The 18,159-nt window shown below is 36.8% G+C and overlaps 1 non-coding gene across 1 annotated transcript; it reads left to right on the top strand.

Moving 5' to 3' along the window:
• The first annotated feature begins 4,241 nt into the window (after positions 1–4,241).
• On the top strand, positions 4,242–4,349 carry LOC148575036 (small nucleolar RNA R71). Its single transcript, XR_015906390.1, has one exon. It is a non-coding gene; the product is annotated as a small nucleolar RNA R71 (small nucleolar RNA).
• The last annotated feature ends 13,810 nt before the right edge of the window (positions 4,350–18,159 follow it).

The raw sequence follows: 18,159 nt of genomic DNA, 5'->3' as shown, positions 1-18,159 counted from the left end.
TTGGGCTTCTGTAGCTCCAGAAAATCTATTTCGAGTGCAGGGAGATCAGAATCCAACAACATCTGCAGTCCTTCTTCAGCTTCTAAATCAGATTTTTGCTCAAGTCCCTCAATTTCAGCCAGAAAATACCTGAAATCACAGAAAAATACACAAACTCATAGTAAAGTCCAGAAATGTGATTTTTATTTAAAAACTAATAAAAATATAGTAAAAACTAACTAAATCATACTAAAAACTACTTAAAAAAGCCAAAAAGCGTATAAATTATCCGCTCATCACAACACCAAACTTAAATTGTTGCTTGTCCTCAAGCAACTGAAAATCAAATAAGATAAAAAGAAGAGAATATACTATAAATCCCAAAATATCAATGAAACTTAGTTCCAATTAGATGAGCGGGGCTAGTAGCTTTTTGCCTCTGAACAGTTTTGGCATCTCACTTTATCCTTTGAAGTTCAGAATGATTGGCATCTATAGGAACTCAGAATTTAGATAGTGTTATTGATTATCCTAGTTCAGTATGTTGATTCTTGAACACAGCTACTTTATGAGTCTTGGTCGTGGCCCTAAGCACTTTATTTTCCAGTATTACCACCGGATACATAAATGCCACAGACACATAACTGGGTGAACCTTTTCAGATTGTGACTCAGCTTTGCTAGAGTTCCCAATTAGAGGTGTCCAGGGTTCTTAAGCACACTCTTTTTGCTTTGGATCACGACTTTAACCGCTCAGTCTCAAGCTTTTCACTTGACACCTTCACGCCACAAGCACATCTGCACATGGTTAGGGACAGCTTGGTTTAGCCGCTTAGGCCAGAATTTTATTCCTTGGGGCCCTCCTATCCATTAATGCTCAAAGCCTTGGATCCTTTTTATTACCCTTGTCTTTTGGTTTTAAGGGCTATTGGCTTTTTGCTCTTGCCTTTTGGTTTAAAGAGCTATTGGCTTTTTCTACTTACTTTTTCTTTTTCTTTCTTTTTCTTTTATTTTTGCCAAGTTTTTTTTTTCACAAGCCTTGTTTTTCACTGCTTTTTCTTGCTTCAAGAATCATTTTTATGATTTTTCAGATTATCAAATAGCATTTCTCCTTTTTCATCATTCTTTCAAGAGCCAACAATTTAATATTCATAAACAACAAATTCAAAAATATGTACTATTCAAGCATTCATTCAGAAAACAAAAAGTATTGTCACCACATCAAAATAATTAAACTAATTTCAAGGATGAATTTGAAATCATGTACTTCTTGTTCTTTTGTGATTAAAAATATTTTTCATTTAAGAGAGGTGATGGATTCATAGGACATTCATAGGTTTAAGACATAGACACTTAGACACTAGTGATCATGTAATAAGACACAAACATAGATAAAACATAAGGCATAATTTTTGAAAAATAGAAAAATAAGAGCAAGGAGATTAAGGAACGGGTCCACCTTAGTGATGGCGGCTAGTTCTTCCTCTTGAAGATCCAATGGAACGCTTGAGCTCCTCTATGTCTCTTTCTTGCCTTCATTGCTCCTCCCTCATAGCTCTTTGATCTTCTCTAATTTCATGGAGGAGGATGGAGTGCTCTTGGTGCTCCACCCTTAGTTGTCCCATGTTGGAACTTAATTCTCCTAGGAAGGTGTTAATTTGCTCCCAATAGTTTTATGGAGAAAAGTGTATCTCTTGAGGCATCTCAGGGATTTCATGATGAGGAACTTCCTCATGCTCTTGTTGAGGTCCATGAGTAGGCTCTCTTGCTTGCTCCATCCTTTTCTTAGTGATGAGCTTTTGAGATGAATCTCTCCATCTCTCATGATTCAGAGGTGAAAGCTTTTGCCTTCCCTTTCCTCTTTCTAGAGGTTTCTCTGGCCTTAGGTGCCATAAATGGTTATGGAAGATCAAAAATCAATGCTTTTACCACACAAAACTTAGAAGGTTTGCTCGTCCTCAAGCAAAAGAAGAAAGAAGTGAGTAGAAGAAGAAGAAAATGGAGGAGATGGAGGTGTGTGAATGGTTCGGCCAAGGGGGTTTTAGGTGGTTATGATGTGTGAAAAGGAAGGAGTGATGGTTTGAATTTGAGTGGGTGGGTGTAGGTGGATTGTATGATGGTTTTGGAGGAGTAATAGAGGTGATTGGTGAAGGGTGTTGAAGATGATTGGTGAAGGGTATTATGAAAAGGTGTGAAGAAGAGAGAAGAAGAGGTGGGATAGGTGGGGATCCTGTGGGGTCCACAGATCCTGAGGGGTCAAGGACTTAGCATCCCTGCTCCATTTAGGGTGTGCAAAACGCCCTTAGATTGCACTTCTGGCATTAAACGCCAGTTTGGTGCTTGTTTCTGGCGTTAAACGCCAGCTTGGTGCTTCCTTCTGGCGTTAAACGCCAGTCGGCTGCTTCTTACTGGCGTTTAAACGCCAGTAAGCTCTTCCTCCAGGGTGAGCTATTTTTCATTTTGTTTTTCATTCTATTTTTTATTTTTCAGTTGTTTTTGTGACTTCACATGATCATCAACCTAAAGAAAACATAAAATAGCAATGGAAAAGAAATAGATATAATTAAATAACATTGGGTTGCCTCCCAATAAGCGCTTCTTTAATGTCAATAGCTTGACAGTGAGCTCTCATGGAGCTTCACAGATAATCAGAGCAATGTTGGGGCCTCCCAACGCCAAACTTAGAGTTTGAATGTGGGGGTTTTGTTTGACTCTGTACTGAGAGAAGCTTTTCATGCTTCCTCTCTATGGTTACAGAAGAAGAATCTTGAGTTCTGAATACAAGGTAGTCCTCATTCAATTGAAGGACCAACTCTCCTCTGTCAACATCAATCACAGCTTTTGCTGTGGCTAGGAAGGGTCTACCAAGGATGATGGATTCATCCTCATCCTTCCCAGTGTCTAGGATTATAAAATCAGCAGGGATGTAAAGGCCTTCAACCTTTACTAGCACGTCCTTTACTAGTCCATAAGCCTGTTTCATTGATTTGTCTGCCATCTCTAGTGAGATTCTTGCAGCTTATACCTCAAAGATTCCCAGTTTCTCTATTACAGTGAGTGGCATGAGGTTTATCCCTGACCCCAGGTCACATAGAGCCTTCTCAAAGGTCATGGTGCCTATGGTACAAGGTATGAAGAACTTTCCAGGATCTTGTTTCTTCTGAGGTAATTTCAATTGAACCAGATCACTTAGTTCATTGATGAGCAATGGGGGTTCATCCTCCCAAGTCTCATTATCAAACAACTTGGCATTCAGCTTCATTATTGCTCCTAGATATTTAGCAACTTGCTCTTCAGTGATGTCTTCATCCTCTTCAGAAGAAGAATATTCATCAGAGCTCATGAATGGCAGAAGGAAGTTCAATGGAATCTCTATGGTTTCTATATGAGCCTCAGATTCCTTTGGTTCCTTAAAGGAAAACTCGTTTCTGTCCGAAGGACGTCCCATGAGGCTTTTCTCACTGGGACTCACGTCCTCCTTACTCTCTCTAGGTTCGGCCATGTTGTTCATGGTTATGGCCTTGCACTCTCTCTTGGGATTTTCTTCTGTATTGCTTGGGAGAGTACTGGGAGGTGTTTCAGTAATCTTCTTACTCAGCTGACCCACTTGTGCCTCCAAATTTCTAATGGAGGACCTTGTTTCATTCATGAAACTTAGTGTGGTCTTGGATAGATCAGAGGGTATGGTTGCCAGGCTAGAATGGCTCTGTTCAGAATTCTCTGTCTGTTGCTGAGAAGATGATGGAAAAGGCTTGCTATTGCTAAACCTATTTCTTCCACTATTATTATTGAAGCTTTGTTGAGGCTTCTATTGATCCTTCCATGAAAATTTGGATGATTTCTCCATGAAGAATTATAGGTGTTTCTATAGGGTTCTCCCATGTAATTCACCTCTACCATTGCAGGGTTCTCAGGATCATAAGCTTCTTCTTCAGAAGATGCTTCTTTAGTACTGTTGGATACAGCTTGCAATCCATTCAGACTCTGAAAAATCATATTGACTTGCTGAGTCAATATTTTGTTCTGAGCCAATATGGCATTCAAAGTATCAATTTCAAGAACTCCCTTCTTCTGAGGCGTCCCATTGTTCACAGGGCTCCTCTCAGAGGTGTACATGAACTGGTTATTTGCAACCATTTCAATGAGTTCCTGAGCTTCTGCAGGGGTTTTTAGATGAAGAGATCCTCCTACAGAATGATCCAATGACATTTTTGACAACTCAGACAGACCATCATAGAATATACATATGATGCTCCATTCTGGAAGCATGTCAGTAGGACACCTTTTGATCAAATGCTTATATCTTTCCCAAGCTTCATAGAGGGACTCTCTTTCCTTCTGTCTGAAGGTTTGGATTTCCACTCTAAGCTTGCTCATCTTTTGAGGTGGAAAGAATTTGGCTAGAAAAGCACTGACCAGCTTTTCCCAAGAGTTCAGGCTTTTCTTAGGTTATGAATCCAACCATGTTCTAGCTCTGTCTCTTACAGCAAAAGGGAAAAGCATAAGCCTGTAGACCTCAGGATCAACTCCATTGGTCTTGACAGTGTCATAGATTTACAAGAATTCAGCTAAGAACTGATGAGGATCCTCCAATGGAATTCCATGAAACTTGCAATTCTGTTGCATTAGAGAAACTAATTGAGGCTTAAGCTCAAAGTTGTTTGCTCCAATGGCAGGAATTGAGATGCTTCTTCCATAGAAGTTAGAAGAGGGTGCAATAAAGTCACCAAGCATCTTCCTTGCATCTCCACCATTGTTATTGGGTTCGGCCATGTCTCCTTCTTTTTTGAAAATTTCTGTCAGGTCCTCTCCAGAGGGTTGTGCTTTGGCTTCTCTTAGTTTCCTCTTAAGAGTCCTTTCAGGTTCAGGATCAGCTTCAATAAGAATGCCTTTATCCCTGTTCCTGCTCATATGAAAAAGAAGAGAACAGAAAAGAAGAGGAATCCTCTATGTCACAGTATAGAGATTTCTTTATGTGAGTAGAAGAAGAGAAGAATAAAAGAAGGAGAAGAGAAAAATTCGAACACAAAGAAGAAGAGGGGGTTCGAATTTGAGTGGAAGAAGAGTGTTAGTAGATAAACAGATAAATAGAAAGAGATGAGAGGGGGAAGAATTCGAAAATTAAATAAAATAAAATAAAAATATTTTTTGTTTTTATTTTAAATATTAGTTAGTATTCAAAAATTAAAAAGAGAATTAAAATTAAAATTAAAATTTGAAACAATTAGTTAATTAAAAAGAATTTTGAAAAGGTGGGTAGGAGTTTTCGAAAATTAGAGAGAGAAAATTAGTTAGGTGGTTTTGAAAAAGATATGATTGAGATAGAAAACTTTTAAAATCAAACAAAAAGTCAAGTAGTTAATTGAAAAAGATTTAAAAATCAATTTTTGAAAGGATAGGAGGTTAGAAAAGATTTTGAAATTAAGTTTTGAAAAAGATATGATTGAAAATCATTTTGAAAAAGATTTGAAAAGGAAATTTAAAAAGATTTGATTTTGAAATTAAAGTTGATTACTTGACTAACAAGAAACTAAAAGATATGATTTTAAAATTTAAGGACTGAACCTTTCTTAATAGGCAAGTAACAACTTAAAATTTTTGACTCAAAACATTAATTGTTAATGTTAATTCGAAAATCATGAAATAAAAAAATAAGAAAAAGATTTTGAAAATCAAATTTTAAAAGTTTTCGAAAATATAAAGACAAAATGAAAAAGATTTTATTTTTGAAAAGGTTTTGAAAAGATAGGATTTTTAAATTGAAAATTTGACTTGACTCAGAAGAAGTAACTAAATTTTTAAAAAATTTTGATTAAGTCAATCCAAATTTTCGAAAATTATGAGCAAAATAAGGAAAAGATAATTTTTTTTATTTATGATTTTTAATAAGGAGAGAGAGAAACATAAAAATGATGCAAAACATGAAAATTCAATATCAAAACACATTATGCATGCAAGAACATTTTGAATGTCAAGATGAACACCAAGAACTTATTTTTTGAAAATTTTTAAGAAAAGACACACATGCAAGACACCAAACTTAGAAATTTTCAATGTTTAGACACTAACAAATTGAAAATGCATATGAAAAATAAGAAAAGACACAAAACAAGAAAATACAAAGATCAAATAAGAAAAATCATCAAGAACAACTTGAAGATTATGAAGAACACATGCATGAGTTTTCGAAAATTTTAATAAAAATTAAAAATATGCAATTGACACCAAACTTAAAAATTGACACTAGACTCAAACAAGAAACATCAAATTATTTTTGGTTTTATGATTTTATAATTTTTTTGTATTTTCGAAAATAAAAATAATTAAAACAAAAACTTAAAATTAAAATAAAATTACCTAATCTGAGCAACAAGATGAATCGTCAGTTGTCCAAACTCGAACAATCCCCGGCAACGGTGCCAAAAACTTGGTGCACGAAATTGTGATCTCTAGCAACGGCGCCAAAAACTTGGTACGCACGTTTATAATCTCAAATTCTTTTTCACAACTCCGATACAACTAACCAGCAAGTGCACTAGGTCGTCCAAGTAATAAACCTTACGTGAATAAGGGTCGATCCCACAGAGATTGTCGGCTTGAAGCAAGCTATGGTCATCCTTGTAAATCTCAGTCAGGCGGATTCAAATGGTTATGAGATTTTGATAATTAAAATATAAAATATAAAATAGGATAGAGATACTTATGCAATTCATTTGTGAGAATTTCAAATAAGTGTATGGAGATGCTTTTGTTCCTTCTGAACCTCTGTTTTCCTACTGCTTTCATCCAATCATTCATACTCCTTTTCATGGTAAGCTGTATGTTGGGCATCACCGTTGTCAATGGCTACTTCCCGTCCTCTCAGTGAAAATGGTCCAAATGCGCTGTCACCGCACGACTAATCATCTGTCGGTTCTCACTCATGCTGGAATAGGATCCAGTGATTCTTTTGCGTCTGTCACTACGCCCAACACTCGTGAGTTTGAAGCTCGTCACAGTCATCCCATCCCAGATCCTACTCGGAATACCACAGACAAGGTTTAGACTTTCCGGATCTCAAGAATGGCCGCCAATAATTCTAGCTTATACCACGAAGACTTCGGAATGGAGGCTAAGAGATAAATGCTCAATCCAAGGTAGAACGGAAGTGGTTGTCATGCACGCGTTCATAGGTTGAGAATAGTGATGAGTGTCACGGATCATCATATTCATCATGTTGAAGTGCAAGCGAATATCTTAGAATTGGAATAAGCTTGAATTGAATAAGAAAACAATAGTACTTTGCATTAATTCATGAGGAACAGTAGAGCTCCACACCTTAATCTATGGTGTGTAGAAACTCTACCGTTGAAAATACATAAGTGCTGAAGGTCCAGGCATGGCCGAGTGGCCAGCCCCCTAAACGTGATCTCTGAATGTAAAATTATTCAAAGACTAACCAGAGATATCAAATAAATCACTAAAAGTAGTTTTTATACTAAACTAGTAGCTAGGGTTACATAAGATAAGTAAATGATGTAGAAATCCACTTCCGGGCCCACTTGGTGTGTGCTTGGGCTGAGCATTGAGCTTTCATGTGTAGAGACTCTTTTTGGAGTTAAACGCCAGGTTGTAGCCTGTTTCTGGCGTTTAACTCTGGTTTGCAACCTGTTTCTGGCGTTTAACTTCAGAATAGGGCAGGAAGTTGGCGTTTGAACGCCCGTTTGCATCATCAAAACTCGGGCAAAGTATGGACTATTATATATTGCTGAAAAGTTCTGGATGTCTACTTTCCAACGCAATTGAGAGCACACCAATTGGGCTTCTGTAGCTCCAGAAAATCTATTTCGAGTGCAGGGGGGTCAGAATCCGACAGCATCTGCAGTCCTTCTTCAGCCTCTAAATCAGGTTTTTGCTCAAGTCCCTCAATTTTAGCCAGAAAATACCTGAAATCACAGAAAAACACACAAACTCATAGTAAAGTCCAGAAATGTGATTTTTATTTAAAAACTAATAAAAATATAGTAAAAACTAATTAAATCATACTAAAAATTACTTAAAAATAATACCAAAAAGCATATAAATTATTCGCTCATCAACACGCATGATGACATGTCATCATGTCATGTTTTTCTATACTTTTTCATACAAGAAAGTGATTATTAGTGCTTAAATATTGAATACTTTTGTGTTTAAATGGTATATTTCTTTGATCTTTTGATTTTATAAACTTTGTAGGAAATAAGAAGAAAAAGAAGCAAAAAAGCACAAAATAAGCAAAACAAGGAGAAAAGAGAATTTTAGGGCACATTTTGGAGTGTAGGCACGCTTTGGAGCCTTAGGCCACGCCTTTAAAAGCGTGACCCATGACTAATTCAAGGAAGCGGGCTCTATTTCACCATCAGCGCTCATTTGCAAAAAGAGCGCCAAGTTGACTAAAGGAGCGTTTTCGGGCAATTCTAAATTTAGGATTGAAGAATAGATATCAATGCGCACGCGTCGAAATTGCAACTTTGGAAGACCACGCATACGCGTGCATGACGCGTACGTGTGGGTGTGACTTATTTGAAGAAGGACGCGCAAGCGTCGGTGATGCGTACGCGTGGCGCAACGTTGTCAAAGCGAGTGCTATGTTCACAAATTGAACGCTGTATGGACGCACAGGCTTATGGCACGCGTACGCGTCAGAAGTCCAATTTCTGAAGGTCACGTGTACGCGTAAGTGACGCATACGCGTCGATGGGAAAAAATGCAAAAGCACGCGCAAGCGTGAAGGATGCGTATGCGTGGGTGCCCGAACGCTCCATTCTCTAAATGAATGCTACGCTCTCCTGGAAGCATCACTTCTGCTCAATTTATCTGATTCCAAGCCCAAGTAAAATTCAAAGCAAGCAGAGCCCATTTTTATCACTCAAAGGCACAAGAAACAGTTAGAATAGGAATTTTGTTTGAATTGTAATTTGTTTCAATTTCAATTTCATTTTCATTTCGTAAAGAGTATATAAAGGCATCAGTTTCATTTCAGAAGGAGGGAGATCTGTTAGGCTGCAATAGTAGTAGGCAGCAGTAGGAGTAGGAGTAGGAGTAGAATAGAAGGCTCTCTTTGATACACTTTTATTTTTCTGCACTTTCTACATTTTAGTATTGAATTCAGTTTATGAAATTTCAGTTTCTGCAATCCTCTGCTACAATTTCTTTTTCTGCAATTTTACTTTCTACAACGTTACATTTGAGTTTGCTGTGATCTGAATTTACTTTTCATGCAATTTAATTCTTCTGCAATTGTTCTGAGTTCTGATTTACTACTTTCTTTAATTTTCCAGCACCCAATTCCCTTTATATTTGATGCAATTTACTTTTCTTGCTCTTTAATCATCTGCCAATTTACCTTTTGCAATTTATAAATCCTGCAATTCACTTTCTGCTAGTTCAATTTTACCCAATTCACCACTGTTAGCTTAACTAAACTAATCACCTCACTAAAGTTGCTTGATCCATCAATCCCTGTGGGATCGACCTCACTCCTATGAGTTTTACTACTTGATGCGACCCGGTACACTTGCCGGTGAGTTTGTGTGGAAATTTAATTTTCATCCATCAAGTTTTTGGCGCCGTTGCCGGGGATTGATATAGATCGACAATGATTAAGTAGGTGAGAAGTCTAGATTAAGTATTTTCTTTGTTTTCAATAGTTCATACTCCATTCATCAAGAGACATCATCACTGGAGTGTGCTTTCAATAAATTCATGCAGGATTGTACCCCAATGCCACAAGATGATCCATACTGTGATGAATTCAACAATTCTTTAAGTTATGCTTGGAAGGATAAAAATCAGAGAGCACCCAATGTGTCATACTCCATTAATCAAAAGCCATCGTCACTTGAGCAAACCTTCAATTCATTCATGGAAAGTTGTCAAACCCCACTTCCCCGTTTTTCATTTGAAAATCCTTCATCACTTGACTATACCTCAACACAAAGTTTCTTCCAAGATCCATACAATTCATTTCACTAACCACAAGACACACCTGATTACTCACAAAATTCATTTCATATCCCTCAACACAATTTCACCACAATACCCACAAACCCACAAAATCCACCCCAATCTGCTTCTCTCTTGCTACAAGCAGAACAATGCCTGCAAAGTGCCATAGACTCTAGGGAGAGAACTAGAGAATCCTTGGAAAGACAAGAACAATCCTAGAAAGAGCAAGAGATCCTCTTCAAGAAGATGGATGGACACTTAGAGCAAATGAGGAGAAACTTAGTACTGCTGAGCAAGGAAGATGAAGACCAATTGGTGGATGTGAAGGAGGAAGTGGAAGAGCAAGAAGAAGAGGCACCTGTGTCAAGCAAAATTTCAATGAAGAATGAGCTGGTGGAGATATTTGAACCTGAGACTGCATATCTACAGAAGCCACTTGAGATGACGGAAGAACATGAAAACTCATAACCCTCACAAACCTCCCTGAACCAAAAACTCTCAACACTTGAATCTATGATTGAAAGATATGAAGAGGAGATGAAGAAATCTTGGGAAGAACGATAAACCTCCTCCATGAAAGTGCTATTAAATCAAATGTTGAGTATAAAAGAGGAAGTGGAAGAACAAGAAAGTGAGGAAGACAATCAAGGAAGACCATACTCAAGTGAGGCAGAAAGTTGCACAGAAGAAGGGCTCATTGAACCACCAATTCAAAAGGCTTTTGATGAAGATAAAGCTCCAACAATCACACAGCAAACATGTCTTGATATCCAAGGAGTGAAGGCAACTAACAAGAGCACTGAGAAGAGGATTGTGACCAAGATACCAATGACAACATTCAAGAAAAGGTCAACTGCAAACAATCCTACCCCTGATCCAGCAAGCAAACTCAAACAAGCAACTTACAAAAGGAAGCTTGCTGAGGAGAGACCAAAACAAGGGACAATAGCTGAATCTTCTCCCCCCTTGAGGTCACTCCTCTTAACAAACTGGAAGAAGAGGAAGAAAGTAAAGAACAACATGTCAAGCTAATGACACTAAAAGAGAGCTTGTTGGGAGGCAACCCAACCGTAGGTAACATTTCAGTTCTTTGCTTTGTTTACTTTCTCTGTCTGCTTTGTTTATTTCAATAAATTGGCATATGATTACATTCTAAGTTTGGTGTTGCGCTGCAATAATTTGTTTTCAATCCTTCTGGATGATTGCATCAAATTAAAAACGAAAGTGTCACACTAAGATTCTAAGTTTGGTGTACCACTTATTTTCTATGCATTTTATTCAGCAACCACTTGTCTGCATAATCATAATGCCTTTGCAGTGTTATCTTTCTTTTAGTTAGACAATTTTAGTTTTCTCTTTGTTTTAGTCATTTCCCTATTTTTAATGCTTTCTTTTATTAATTGTTTTTGTTAATACCTCACCAAGAATTCCCTATTCATGACAGATTCTTCGCTTAGTGATTGTATTTAACATAAAATAGTTCCTTTTGTTTAGTTTTAGTTCAAATAAATTGACATATGGTTGCATTCTAAGTTTGGTGTTGCTATGCAACAAAATTTATTCCCAATCCATACTGGATACTTGCATCAATTCCAAGTGAAAGTGTCACACTAAGTTTGGTATGCCACTTATTTTTTATGCAATGTATCATGCACACCCTCTTATTTTTGCAATCACACTGTCTCTGTTTCATGTGCCTTGATTGTTATCTTTAATTTTTCTTGCTTAAAACACATGTACTACTAACATTTTTATTGTGTAAGACATTCATGATCCATTTTAGACCCCATCACCATTGTTCTAATTGTTGCTTGAGGATGAGCAAGCATTCTGAGTTTGGCATGGGAAGGGGAAGAATAGAAGGAAAAGGACAACAACAAGGAAGATAAACTACAAGGTGGTAACTCTCCTTTCTCTTCCTACTTACTTCCAGCATTATAAATTACATGATTGTCTTTATCTTCTCTGTATGCATGTGTGTTATGAATAAGCATAGTTTGATTACTGATTTTTAACATCTTGCTGTGACATTATGACTACCAACTTGAATTTTGTGAGTTCAAAAGCAATAAAGTATCATGATCATAAACAAACAAGGTCTTTAAAGAAGAACTTAGCATGGGCATATAAATATTGGAAGGCTAGTATGGTTAATTGTTTCTCAATTGCATTAGATTTTATTTAATTAAAGTTTTCATCTAGAACATTTTATGAAATCATGAAAACCTTGAAAAAACAATTGCAAATTAAGGCAAGAAAAGCAAAAGGGAAAGAATGAGAAAGCTGAAGGCTCTGAGTACCAATAACAATTCAATTGTTAAGTACTTGTGGTGTTTATGTATCAGGAAAAAAGCTTGAAAACAAAACACTTAGAGTCAAGGCTAGGCTCAAGTGCAAAAGCACTCCCTCAAAACTCAAGGCTCTGAGCATCAATGATTAGAGAGTAAGGAAAAGAAATAAATGAGCTTAAAGAAGTCCTCTAATTAAATGCTTGTGGTGCTTATGTATCAAGTGGTAATACTTGAAAAGAAAACATTTAGAAGTCGTAGCTTTATTATCAACTCATAGGGCAAGGCACCCAAAAGGAGAAGCTAATAAGAAAATCAAAGGCTTGTTTCAAGGAAGAAATATAAGGAAAAGATTTCATAAAATGAGCTAGATAGAAGCATAAATCATTTACATTTCTTTTGTGATTGTAGCATGCATAAAAGACTAGCCAACCATGAAAATTAAGTTGCTATTCTTCTTACCTTGGATTGTCAACCTGTATTGCATGATTCTTTTCTTGCTTGGGGACAAGCAAGGTTTAAGTTTGGTATTATGATGACATGTCATCATGTCATATTTTTCTATGCTTTTTCATACAAGAAAGTGATGATTAGTGCTTAAATATTGAATGCTTTTGTGTTTAAATGGTATATTTCTTTGATCTTTTGATTTTAGAAACTTTGTAGAAAATAAGAAGAAAAAGAAGCAAAAAAACACAAAATAAGCAAAAAAAGAAGAAAAGAGAATTTTAGGGCATATTTTGGAGTGTAGGCATGCTTTGGAGCCTTAGGCCACGCCTTTAAAAGCATGGCCCATGACTAATTCAAGGAAGCGTGCTCTATTTCACCATCAGCGCTCATTTGCAAAAAGAACGCCAAGTTAACTAAAGAAGCGTTTTCGGGCAATTCTGAATTTGGGATTGAAGAATAGATATCGACGTGCACGCGTCAAAATTGCAACTTTGGAAGACCACGAGTACGCGTGGGTGTCACTTATCTGAAGAAGGACGCACAAGCGTGGGTGATGCGTACGTGTGGTGCAGCGTTGTCAAAGCGAGCGCTACGTTCACAAATTGAACGATGTATGGACGCGCAGGCTTATGTCACGCGTACACGTCAGAAGTCCAATTTCTGAAGGTCACGCGTACGCGTCGATGGGTGAAAATGCAAAAGCACGCGCAAGCGTGAAGGACGCGTACGCATGGGTTCCCAAACGCTCCGTTCTCTAAATGAACGCTACGCTCTCCTGGAAGCATCACTTCTGCTCAATTTATCTTATTCCAAGCCCAAGTAAAATTCAAAATAAGCAGAGCCCATTTTCATCACTCAAAGGAACAAGAAACAGTTAGAATAGGAATTTTGTTTGAATTGCAATTTGTTTCAATTTCAATTTCATTTTCATTTTGTAAAGCCTATATAAAGGCGTCAGTTTCATTTCAGAAGGAGGGAGATCTGTTAGGCTGCAATAGTAGTAGGCAGTAGTAGGAGTAGAAGTAGGAGTAGAATAGAAGGCTCTCTTTGATACACTTTTATTTTTCTGCACCTTCTACATTTTAGTATCGAATTCAGTTTATGAAATTTCAGTTTCTGCAATCCTCTAGTACAATTTCCTTTCCTGCAATTTTACTTTCTGCAACTTTACATTTGAGTTTGCTGTGATCTGAATTTACTTTTCATGCAATTTAATTCTTCTGCAATTGTTCTGAGTTCTGATTTACTGCTTTCTTTAATTTTCCAGCACCCAATTCCCTTTATATTTGATGCAATTTACTTTTCTTGCTCTTTAAGCTTCTGCCAATTTACCTTCTGTAATTTATAATTCCTGCAATTCACTTTCTGCTAGTTCAATTTCACCCAATTCACCACTGTTAGCTTAACTAAACTAATCACCTCACTAAAGTTGCTTGATCCATCAATCCCTGTGGGATCGATCTCACTCCGGTGAGTTTTACTACTTGATGCGACCCGGTACACCTGCCGGTGAGTTTGTGTGAAAATCTAATTTTCACCCATCAATTTTTTGGCGCCGTTGCCGGGGATTGATATAGATCGACATGATTAAGTGGGTGAGAAGTCTAGATTAAGCATTTTCTTTGTTTTTTCTTTCTGTTTTAAACTGATACTAAGGTGTTTGAGTTATTGCCTCACTAAAAAATTTTCATCTGTGACATGAGTTTCAATTTTCACTGGTATTGTGTTTTACAAAATTTAAATGGAGTTCAACTCATCTTGTGATCAAACAAATTTTATGGGATATTACCCACCATCACCAATTGACTATTCTAATGGTGGCTGGGAATATCACCAAGAAATTACAAATTCTGAGCACTCCAATCCATTGTGATATGCTTCAAAACCACAAGATGAGCAAGGAAATCATATGGGATACTTTCCACCACCATAAAATGATTCAAGTCATTATTCTAATGGTGGCTAGGAGTATCACCAAGAATTAACAAATTCTGAGCAACCCAACTAATGGGGATATGCTTCACAAAATGATCAAGACAATTTCATGAGATATTGCCCACCACCACAAGATGATTTAGGTCATTATCCTCATGGTGATTGGGAATATCAACAAGAAATGAGAGAGTATGAACAATCAAGTGAAATGAACTACTTCCCAGAGCCACAAAGTGACTCATACTGTTATGACACGCACACAAATGATGGCTGGGAAAGGAATTGCAATGATTCACATTCTAATCATCCAAAGACATTATCACTTGATTATGCTGTCAGTACATACATGGAAGATTATTCCTTTATGCCACAAAATAATCCACACAGTAATGAATTCAACAATCACTCAAGTTGTGGGTGGGAGGATCAAAACCAAACAACATTCAATAGTTCATACTCCACTCATCAAGAGACATCATCACTGGAGTGTGCTTTCAATAAATTCATGCAAGATTGTCCCCCAGTGCCACAAGATGATCCATACTGTGATGAATTCAACAATTCTTCAAATTATGCTTGGGAGGATAAAAATCAGAGAGCACCCAATGTGTCATACTCCATTAATCAAAAGCCATCATCACTTGAGTAAACCTTCAATTCATTCATGGAAAGTTGTCAAACCCCACTTCTCCATTTTTCGTTTGAAAATCTTTAATCACTTGACTATACCTCAACACAAAGTTTCCTCCAATATCCATACAATTCATTTCACCAACCATAAGACACACCTGATTACTCACAAAATTCATTTCATATCCCTCAACAAAATTTCACCACAATACCTACAAACCCACAAAATCCACCCCAATCTGCTTCTCTCTTGCTACAAGCAGAACAATGCCTGCAAAGTGCCATAGACTCTAGGGAGAGAACTAGAGAATCCTTGGAAAGACAAGAACAATCCTAGAAAGAGCAAGAGATCCTCTTCAAGAAGATGGATGAGCACTTAGAGAAAATGAGGAGAAACTTAGAACTGTTGAGCAAGGAAGATGAAGACTAATTGGTGGATGTGAAGGAGGAAGTGGAAGAGCAAGAAGAAGAGACATCTGTGTCAAGCAAAATTTCAAGGATTAATGAGGTGGTGGAGATATTTGAACCTGAGACTGCATATCTACAAAAGCCACTTGAGATGACGAAAGAACATGAAAACTCACAACCCCCACAAGCCTCCCTGAACCAAAAACTCTCAACACTTGAATCTGTGATTGAAAGATATGAAGAGGAGATGAAGAAATCTTGGGAAGAACAACAAACCTCCTCCATGAAAGTTCTATTAAATCAAATGTTGAGTATAAAAGAGGAAGTGGAAGAACAAGAAAGTGAGGAAGGCAATCAAGGAAGACCATACTCAAGTGAGACAGAAAGTTGCACAGAAGAAAGGCTCATTGAACCACCAATTCAAAAGGCTTTTGATGAAGATAAAGCTCCAACAATCACACAGCAACCATGTCTTGATATCCAAGGAGTAAAGGCAACTAACAAGAGCGCCGAGAAGAGGATTGTGACCAAGATACCAATGACAACATTCAAGAAAAGGTCAACTGCAAACAATCCTACCCCTGATCCAGCAAGCAAGCTCAAACAAGCAACTTACAAAAGGAAGCTTGCTGAGGAGACACCAAAACAGGAGACAATAGCTGAATCTTCTCCCCCCTTGAGGTCATTCCTCTTAACAAACTGGAAGAAGAGGAAGAAAGTGAAGAACAACATGTCAAGCTAATGACACTAAAAGAGCACTTGTTGGGAGGTAACCCAACCGTAGGTAACATTTCATCTCTTTGCTTTGTTTACTTTCTCTGTCTGCTTTGTTTAATTTCAATAAATTGGCATATGATTACATTCTAAGTTTGGTGTTGCCCTACAACAATTTGTTTTCAATCCTTCTGGATGATTGCATCAAATCAAAAACGAAAGTGTCACACTAAGATTCTAAGTTTGGTGTGCCACTTATTTTCTATTCATTTTATTTAGCAACCACTTGTCTGCATAATCATAATGCCTTTGCAGTGTTATCTTTCTTTTAGTTAGACCATTTTAGTTTTCTCTTTGTTTTAGTCATTTTCCTATTTTTAATGCTTCCTTTTATTAACTGTTTTTATTAATACCTCACCAAGAATTCCCTATTCATGACAGATTCTTCGCTTGGTGATTGTATTTAACATAAAACAGTTTCTTTTGTTTAGTTTTAGTTCAAATAAATTGACATATGGTTGCATTCTAAGTTTGGTGTTGCTATGCAACAAAATTTGTTCCCAATCCATACTGGATACTTGCATCAATTCCAAGTAAAAGTGTCACACTAAGTTTGGTGTGCCACTTATTTTTTATACAATGTATCATGCACACCCTCTTATTTTTGCAATCACAATGTCTCTATTTCCTGTGCCTTGATTGTTATCTTTAATTTTTCTTGCTTAAAACACATGTACTACTAACATTTTTATTGTGTAAGACATTCATGGTCCATTTTAGACCCCATCACCATTGTTATAATTATTTCTTGAGGATGAGCAAGCATTCTGAGTTTGGCATGGGAAGGGGAAGAATAGAAGGAAAAGGACAACAACAAGGAAGATGAACTGCAAGGTGGTAACGCTCCTTTGTCTTCCTACTTACTTCCAGCACTATAAATTGCATGATTGTCTTTATCTTCTCTGTATGCATGTGTATTATGAATAACCATAGTTTGATTAATTATTTTTAACATCTTGCTGTGACATTATGACTACCAACTTGAATTTTGTGAGTTCAAAAGCAATAAAGTATCATGATCATAAACAAACAAGATCATTAAAGAAGAACTTAGCATGGGCATATAAATATTGGAAGGCTAGTATGGTTAATTGTTGCTCAATTGCATTAGATTTTATTTAATTGAAGTTTTCATCTAGGACATTTTATGAAATTTTTGAAATCATGAAAACCTTGAAAAAGCAATTGCAAATTAAGGCAAGAAAAGCAAAAGGGAAAGAATGAGAAAGCTGAAGGCTCTGAGTACCAATAACAATTTAATTGTTAAGTACTTGTGGTGTTTATATATCAGGCAAAAAGCTTCAAAACAAAACACTTAGAGTCAAGGCTAGGCTCAAGTGCAAAAGCACTCCCTCAAATCTCAAGGCTCTGAGCATCAATGATTAGAGAGTAAGGAAAAGAAATAAATGAGCTTAAAGAAGTCCTCTAATTAAATGCTTGTGGTGCTTATGTATCAAGTGGTAATACTTGAAAACAAAGCATTTAGAAGTCGTAGCTTTGTTATCAACTCATGGGGCAAGGCACCCAAAAGGAGAAGCTAATAAGAAAATCAAAGGCTTGTTTCAAGGAAGAAATATAAGGAAAAGATTTCATAAAATAAGCCAGATAGAAGCATTAATCATTTACATTTCTTTTGTGATTGTAGCATGCATAAAAGACTAGCCAACCATGAACATTAAGTTGCTATTCTTCTTACCTTGGATTGTCAACTTGTATTGCATGATTCT

Source organism: Arachis ipaensis, chromosome B2 (genome assembly GCF_059453495.1).
Source record: "Arachis ipaensis isolate K30076 ecotype BB chromosome B2, ASM5945349v1, whole genome shotgun sequence".
In the NCBI taxonomy this organism is placed as follows: domain Eukaryota; kingdom Viridiplantae; phylum Streptophyta; class Magnoliopsida; order Fabales; family Fabaceae; genus Arachis; species Arachis ipaensis.
The sequence above is the reverse complement of the archived record's forward strand: the minus strand, read 5'-3'. Positions and strand labels throughout refer to the sequence as shown.